Below are 9,205 nucleotides of genomic sequence, written 5' to 3' on the forward strand. Positions count from 1 at the left end.
TGGTGTGGGGAATTTAATACATTGATGCAACGTTGATACTACAACTTTTATCGCATGTATCCATGGTCTTCCTAGCAACATATTATATGGCGATTCCATATCCACCATGCATAGTGTCACGTGTGTTTCGATCTCTCCTAGTGGAATTCGTAACACTATTTTTCCTTTAGGTTTTGTTGTGGATTTTCCAAAGCCATGAACAAGATATGTTGAATTGGACATTTCTTCATCTTTAAATCCCATTCCCCTGAACGCATGATAAAATATTATATCAACTAAACTTCCTGTATCGACTAAAGTTTTGTTCAATGTCCATTCTTCCGTGGATTTTGTTGTTGTCTGTAGGATCAGAATCTCGCAGCAATAATATTTCAGCGAAATTATCAATAACACAACACAACAGCGTCGCAGAACAATTTCAGAAACGATATAATAAACGACGTCAGCTAAAATCATGAGAAAGATGTGATGATCCTGCGAAAATTAGAGAGTTTGCGAGATTAACATTTCTAAGGTTAGAGAATGTCGCAAGCCATATCCGAAAATAAAGGACAGATTAGTTGTCATCCACTATGTATTTCCTTATAAATAGTCGTTCAACTGTGAGGAAAGAGAGAGATCTTTTTTGAGTAAGAAACAAGTAAATAGGAGAGAGAAAGTCTAGAGCAGAGGTTATTCTGGATTCCTTTATCTTTTCTTGTAAGAATGTTCAAAGATTCATCAATAAAATTAAGATTGAAAATCTAAAAATGAGTTGAGTATTAATGAAATCATATGAGGGGTGTAGTGTAGGATTTCCTGCAAATACATAATGGCGCTAGAAATAGGGATAGACTGAAGATCGAAAGTTAAAGATTGTTGTTGAGATTGTACAAATCAAGAAAGTGATTAAATAAATCAGTGGACCAGTTAAAAGAAAAATGATTAGAGTCAATGAAGATAAAAAAAATATTGGAGTGTAATATGATAACAAAAAAAAATGGTTAATGAATTCCATGAAAACATCAAAGGAAGAATACATAAATGAAATTTTGAAGGAAGGAAGGTTATGGCGGTAGAAAAGACATCACCCTTGAAAGATTGGGAAAAACAAAAAATCACATTCATGGCGGCAGAAATACCAAAAGAAAATTTGAACCACACATCTCCATTGGTTATTACAGTGCCTATTACGCGAAAAGATGCCAACACCAGCAACAATAAAAGATGTACAGAAGTTGAATGTGCTTCTAGCTTCGCTGGGGAAATTCATTTCGCGATCATCAGACAAATGCAAATATTTTTTCGATATACTCAAGAAGGGTGCGAAATCCAAATGGACTGAGGAATGCGAAAAGGCTTTTCAAGGGATCAAAGAACATCTTATGAATACAGCTATTTTACAAAAAGCAGAATCAGGAGAAGAATTATTGATCTATCTTGCGACGACGTCGCATGCATTAAGTGTTGTGTTATTGCGAGTAGACGCAGGAGTAGAGAAACCCATTTATTACATTAGCAAAACTTTTAATACTGCCGAGAATAATTACTCAAAGATTGAGAAGTTGATCTTATCATTAGTTTATGCATCATTTAAGCTCCGCATATATTTTCAAGCGCACAAGATAAAGGTATTAACAAAAGTACCAATTGAATCAGTGATGAAGAATTCTAAAAGATCAGGAAGAGTGGAGAGATGGAATACACAAGTAGGCCACTTTGATATTAAATATGAAATTTTGTCTTCACCAAAATCACAAGTTGTTGCAGATTTCTTGGCAGAATTTCCTTTACAAGAAGATGAAGCGGTAGAAGAAATGATGGATATAGAAGAAGAACACGGAGATCCAAAAGATTTATTAACATAACCAAATAGATGGGAGATATTGGTAGATGGATCATAAAATGGAGAAGAAAATGGAGTTGGAATTGTTTTAATTTCGCCAGAAGGAATAAAGATGGCTTTTTCATTCAGATTGGAATTCGCATCCACTAATAACGAAACAGAATATAAAGTTGTGATACATGCCTTAAAATTCGCAATATAAATGAAACTAGAAAATGCCAGGATCACTAGTGATTCGCAGCTAGTTATTCTCCAAATAAAGGGAGAGTATAATACAAATGAACCATCCTTGAAGAAACACAAGAAGCTCGTTGAAGAATTGTCAGTGAAAATCCTAGAAAGAAAATGGAGGCACATTTCAAGGAAGTATAACAGACTCACAGACGCTTTTGCTTTCATCTCAAGCATGATGACAGATCCAACTGCGATATGCATAAAAGTACAAACACTTATGTCACCATCAATCAATAAAGAAGAAGAAGAAGTGGACGTGATGATAATAGACAATGAAGAAGAAGAACAAACGAACAATATCGCAGACTGGAGAATGAAACTTCATGCATATTTGGGGAAAGGAGAAACACCAAGAAAAAGATTGGAAACGCACAAGTTAAAAAGCCGTGCAACGAATTATGAATTAAGAGATGGGCTGCTATACCGAAAGTCCTTTAATGGACCATCACTCAGATGTTTGACACGAGAGGAAGGAGAAAAAGTGCTAAAAATGTTACATAGTGGGGATGCTGGCAATCATAGCGGGGGAAGATCTTTGGCACATAGAGCAAAAATGCAAGGCTATTACTGGCCATACATGCACGAAGATGCAAAACAAATATCAAGACGTTGCGAAGATTGTCGGACATGGAAAGAAAATACATGCACCTGGAGCACCATTGTCATCTTCAACCAGTGTGTGGCCTTTTGGAAAGTGGGGCTTAGATATTGTGGGGCCATTTTTACCAGGTTCTGGACAAAGAAGATACTTAATAGTCGCAACAGATTATTTCACAAAATGGACAGAAGTGAAGGCAGAACATATTCGCGACAAAGATATCTTTACATTCATATTCGAAAATATCATTTGCAGATTCGGAATTCCTGCGCAGTTGGTATCTGATAATGGGAAACATTTGAAGGACAAACATAAATGTTACTTAATGCATTAAGATAAAATGTGGAAAGTCTACTCCTTTGTATCCACAAGCTAATGGGGAGGTAGAAGCAACAAACAAAACAATTGCAGATATATTAAAGAAGAAATTGGAAGGACATCACAGAGCATGGTGCGAACAAGTACATAATGCAGTATGGGCTTATAATACAACTAGAAGAGAAGCTACTGGAATGTCACCTTTTTGTTTAACATACGGAGTTGAAGCGGTGTTACCAACAGAAGTTGTTATTCCGACAACAAAGAGAGAAGCTTGGGAGAAAAATCTTAGTGCGGGTTTGATCTTAAAAAACTTGATGAATTAGAAGAAAGAAGAAGAAAAAGCTTTACAACATATGGAGAATTATCAGCGAAGATTAGCCCGAGAATATAATAAACGTGTCAAAGTACGCGAATTCCAACCAGGAGATTTAGTTCTGCGAGAGACACCAATATATCAGCGAGAAAATGGTGGAAAATTAGCGAAAAAATGGGATGGACCTTACATCATTAAGGAGATAGTTGGAACAGGAGCTTATAGATTAATGGATCCAGAAGGTAGAGATGTTGGTCATAGACTTGACAGACCATGGAACAGGTTGTACTTAAAAAGATATTATCCGTAAGAAGCTTTGAGAAGTTATGGATTCTGAAAGAATAATTGCAAGATTATTCATATCAAAACAAGATCATGATGTGCGAAATTTTCGCAGAGATAATCACAGAACAATGACATAAAAGAAAGGGGCGAACCTTTATGGCGTACACCCTAGTTCGCGAATAAAATTTCGCAAGAGGCAAATGTAAGACCTAAAGTACGTCATATTAGGGGGTACCTGTTGCATGGCTCAGGGAAAGGTACACCGCCACCGGAACCTGAGTCATGGAGATTTGGGGTCAATAAAGCCCATCCGGGAGAGGCACCTTGGATTCTCAGCTTAAGCATATGACGGTTGGGCGACTAAGGTAATAAGGACTCTCCCAAGGAGTGCAGATCTGATCAAGGCGCCGAGGTACACGGTTGAGTCAAGAGTGCCAGGGCGTTTGAAGCGTACCTTGCCATTCTTGACAAGTCTTGGCTTATACTGCACTCGGCCTGAAGAAAACCCCACTTAGGGTGCAGTCTCGTAACCATAAGCCCTATAGGTAAAAGGGATAAGAGGCTGCGAAAACAACTGGTTGTTGTTAAGACTGGATGGGAGGAGCTAACCTTGTATGGTAGAAGTACGCCTCCTTGAAGGGGCAACCAGGGGGAGATAAGGGCGGCACCCTCCATTAGGGAGCTGATAAGTGTCTTAAGACGCAAATGTCATGAGGCTTTTTATTCGCAAGGGTATTAAGGCTTGTCATATTTGTGCAACAATCCTGAAGAGGCAATAATACAAAAAAAAAGATAAGACGAGATCAATGGGTTTTCGCATGAAAGTGCGAAGACGTCCTGCGATTTCGTCGCAAGACGGCAATGTCATGGGGCTTTATTTTCGCAAGAATATTTAGGCCTGTCATATTGTCGCAACATTCCTGAAGAGGCCATAATACAAAAGAAAAAGTTAAGGCAAGATCAATGGGTTTTTGCATGAAAGTGCAAGGACGTCCTGCGATTTTGTCGCAATGACAAGAGGTGGCATAATAAGACCTTTAATTAGGAAGGCAAAATAAGACCACATGAAAACAAAATATTTATAAGTATTCATAACAGATTATTTTTCGCAAGAAAGATAATGAGAGGCAAGTATGGGAATCAATAAACAAGAAGCATTATCTTTCTCACCAGCAAAATACTAAAAGGAAAATTGATTCCAAAGTTGGTTGAAGAATATTATTCGCAAAAAGTAATAAAGATAAGACAATTCAAGAAATAGAACTAGATAAGAAGCTCAGCTTCATATTAATTCCAGTAGAAGGAGATAACAGACGTTCTTCGCCAATGTTCTCATTATCGCAAGCCTCTCCTTCATTTCGATTCTGATCTTCGCCTTAGCACCTTGATTATCGCCAGCAATTACTTCTTCAGAGGATTTCTTCATCTCATTTTGATTAACACCAGCAGATTCCTTAGAAGGAATTTCTTCTTCATCTTTCAAGAGATTGTCCTGTGCACCACTTTCATAATCATAATCACTATCAGCAGGACGAGGAACTTCATCATCATCTACTTCCAAAGGTTCGATTGATGTAGGAGGAAGAGATTTAGACAATAAATATCATTTACAAGGACTTCAGCCCGGAGATGAACTTGACGAAGAAGTGCTCTCTGATGATTCCTATCTTGAATATCCTTAAAATAAGCAAGATAATCAAGTCTTCTTTCTGCTCGGTCGCGAGAACCAGTAAGGGCAGAGACGAGCAATGCATTTTCTTTGCGAATTTTGGCATATTTAGCCTCAAAAACAGAAATGGAGGAATGAAGATTCTTCTCAGACTCTGCGAAAGGTAGAATACAAAATTTCAATAAGATGAAGAACTCAAAAAGATATGACAAAGAAAAGATAGTTAAGGCAGTCAAACTATTATGACTACCTTCCTTTTGCGAAATAAGGTGTTGAATCAAGGTCAGACAACTATTCTCCCAACGGTCCATTGCGTCATCAAATTTGTCTCCAACTAAACCTTTAAGTCGAGACTGAAGATTTTTCTCTTTTGAAATAAGAAAGTTATTTTTCTTTGCAAGAGAAGAATAAGATTCTTCTAATTTGGAATATTGTTCTTTAAGTTGATTCGCCTTTACACTTAAAGCTATTCTACCTTGAATGAGTGTATCTCTTTCAGCGATAGATGATTCTGTTACTTCTTTAAGTTCATTTCTCAAAGAGCGAAGAGATTGCTCTTGGTCATCACATACTTTCTGAAGAATGCTAAGTTGTTGCGAAGATATCGCCATCTTGTTTAAACAAGTTCGCTTCTCTTGAGATAAGATTTTATTCTCATCTGATAAAGTTTCATCCCTAAATTAGCTTTAGTTAAAGAATAAGAAAGGCGAGATACTTCATTACTTAATAAATCTTTCCCCTGAACTAATTGGGTATTTTCATTGGTAAGATTATTTATATGATCAAGAGAATATGAATAGAGGTTATCTAATTGGTTATATTGATACATCAAAATTTCTTTATCAACACGGGCTTCTTGAACAGCAGATTCAAATTGATATCTCTCAATTATTTGTTTCTGGTTTAAGGCTTAACATGCGAAAGAGGGATTTTAAGGATAATTAAATATGGGAAGGATAAAACCATTAAAAAGGAAAATTGAATACACAGATAAGAAAGTCATACCTCTCAATTCATCATTCTTCTTGCGAAGGTTGTCACGATCCAATAAAACATTCTGAAGCTTTTTATTTTCGAGATGAAGAGCATTGCATTCTTTTTCCAAAGCTGTTTGCGAAGCAGCTCTGTCAGAACCGAAATACCTACTCAGAATTTCACACATACTAGATTTGACAGGATCAATAGAAGACTTCTTTCCATCATCCAGGACCTCAGAAAAAACTTTGAAAGCAATATCTATTCCTTCCACGGTTTCTTTCGAAAAGGGAAGAGACTCAGGTAGAAAATTGGCAATGATAGAAGGTTGATAAATATTATCAATAGGAAGAGAAGAAGTTTCATTTACAGAGGGATCAATAATGGGGGTTTCAATCAGTGAAAGGTAAGCTGAAGAAATGAAGTCTGAGGCAGCTTTTTCGCGAATTGGAGATGATGGTTTATCTTGCGAAGATGTCGCAGGAGACTTAGAAGACATAAGTAAGTGGAATGGGACAGAAGTTTCAACAGTTTTAAGGTGGCGATATTTCTTGAGAGGTTTATTGACATCCTTATCACCCTGCGAATTACAATCCAGATAAGAAACAGAGGCGACAATATTGTTATTAGAAAAGAATAATGTTTCTTACTACCTTCTGATTCGCAGACTTTCTTTTATGCGCAACAATCTTATGCTGCGGTTTGGGAATATTAGGGTTCTGAACTGTAAATTTAGTGTTGGAGGCGCTTTTGTTGAAATAACAACAATATGGGAATCACATAAACAACATCAAATAAGGCCGTAAACAAGATCAATTTCAGCAAAACCCATACAGAAGAAAAAAGAAAACTAACCTTGATGAATCCATGGAAAACACTAGCAGGAAGATTATTTCGAAGAAAATTATGAATGATGAAGATCTGCAGAGGAAATAGTATGAAGATGAAGAAGAACTTAAAAAGATTGAAGAAGAAAGAAGAAAAGTTGCAACAACGGAATTTGCAGAAGAACGATGAAGTTGCAGATAAAATAAAAAGAAAGAAAAGGAGAGTGAGAAAGAGTATATATAGAGGGAATTTTTCCTCGAGAAGATAAACACGATTAATACGGAAAGATATAAGCGGTTAAAAAACAGCGGTTACAAAAGACGTGTCAAGAAACAGATGGAAGAAAGAATACGTGTGATAAATGCAGAATATGAAGAAATGAATAGCTTCGGCATTTCTCACATCATTCTCTACTTTGCAGAGAAGATATGAGAAGAGGCAAGATGTAGGATCAGAATCTCGCAGCAATAATATTTCAGCGAAATTATCAACAACACAACAGCGTCGCAGAATAATTTTAGAAACGATATAATAAACGACGTCAGCTAAAATCATGAGAAAGACGTGATGATCCTGCGAAAATTAGAGAGTTTGCGAGATTAACATTTGTAAGGTTGCGAGAATGTCGCAAGCCATATCCGAAAATAAAGGACAGATTAGCTGTCATCCACTATGTATTTCCTTATAAATAGTCGTTCAACTATGAGGAAAGAGAGAGATCTTTTTTGAGTAAGAAATAAGTAAATAGGAGAGAGAAAGTCTAGATCAGAGGTTATTCTGGATTCCTTTATCTTTTCTTGTAAGAATGTTCAAAGATTCGTCAATAAAATTAAGATTGAAAATCTAAAAATGAGTTGAGTATTAATGAAATCATATGAGGGGTGTAGTGTAGGATTCCTTCAAATATATTGTCCCCTTCTCTTTTCGCGTAATAGGCACTGTAATAACCAATGGAGATGTGTGGTTCAAATTTTATTTTGGTATTTCTGCCGCCATGAATGTGATTTTTTGTTTTTCCCAATCTTTCAAGGGTGATGTCTTTTCTACCGCCATAACCTTCCTTCCTTCAAAATTTCATTTATGTATTCTTCCTTTGATGTTTTCATGGAATTCATTAACCATTGTTTTTGTTATCATATTACACTCCAATCTTTTTTTATCTTCATTGACTCTAATCAATTTTCTTTTAACTGGTCCACTGATTTATTTAATCACTTTTTTGATTTGAACAATCTCAACAACAATCTTTAACTTTCGATCTTCAGCCTCTCCCTATTTCTAGCACCATTATGTAGTTGTAGGAAATCCTACACTACACCCCTCATATGATTTCATTAATACTAAACTCATTTTTAGATTTTCAATCTTAATTTTATTGATGAATATTTGAACATTCTTACAAGAAAAGATAAAGGAATCCAGAATAACCTATGCTCTAGAGTTTCTCTCTCCTATTTAGTTGCTTCTCACTCAGAAAGGATCTCTCTCCTTTCCTTTACAACTGAGCGGCTATTTATAGGGAGTTACATAGTGGATGACAGCTAATATGTCCTTTATTTTCGGATATGGCTTGCGACCTTACAAATGTTAATCTCGCAAACTCTCTAATTTTCGCAGAAACATCACATTTTTTTCTCATGATTTTAGCTGACGTCGTTTATCATGTCATTTCTGAAACTGTTCTGCGACGCTGTTGTGTTGTATAGCTGATAATTTAGCTAAGGCATTATTGCTGCGAGATTCTGATCCTACATTGTATAAATAGGTCTCACCTATTTCCACCAAAACACAAGGTTTTTGGTCGGTAACACACAACATCTAGAAATCACCTGGTAACTTTCCATTCGGCTTACCAGTTATACTTTCCGATACAAGTCACAAAACGCCTACTTCCAGAATCAACTACTCTGGTCTCAACACTTTCGTCGTTTCCCTCTCTAAGACCAACCCTTCTCCTTCACTTTGTGACCGAAGCAAGCCTGGAACGGCCATTTCTTGGTTTAGGCCAGGATTGTACAGATTGATCTCTCGAATCAAAAGTACTCCCGTGCAGTACATTGTTTAGGGTTTAGATTCGTTTCTCACCCACACACACATGAAATTACCGAAATCAGCAGAAACGGTTTTCACCCTCAAACACTAGCGAAAGAAGATATT

This window comes from Papaver somniferum, chromosome 7, assembly GCF_003573695.1.
Source record: "Papaver somniferum cultivar HN1 chromosome 7, ASM357369v1, whole genome shotgun sequence".
NCBI classification, from domain to species: domain Eukaryota; kingdom Viridiplantae; phylum Streptophyta; class Magnoliopsida; order Ranunculales; family Papaveraceae; genus Papaver; species Papaver somniferum.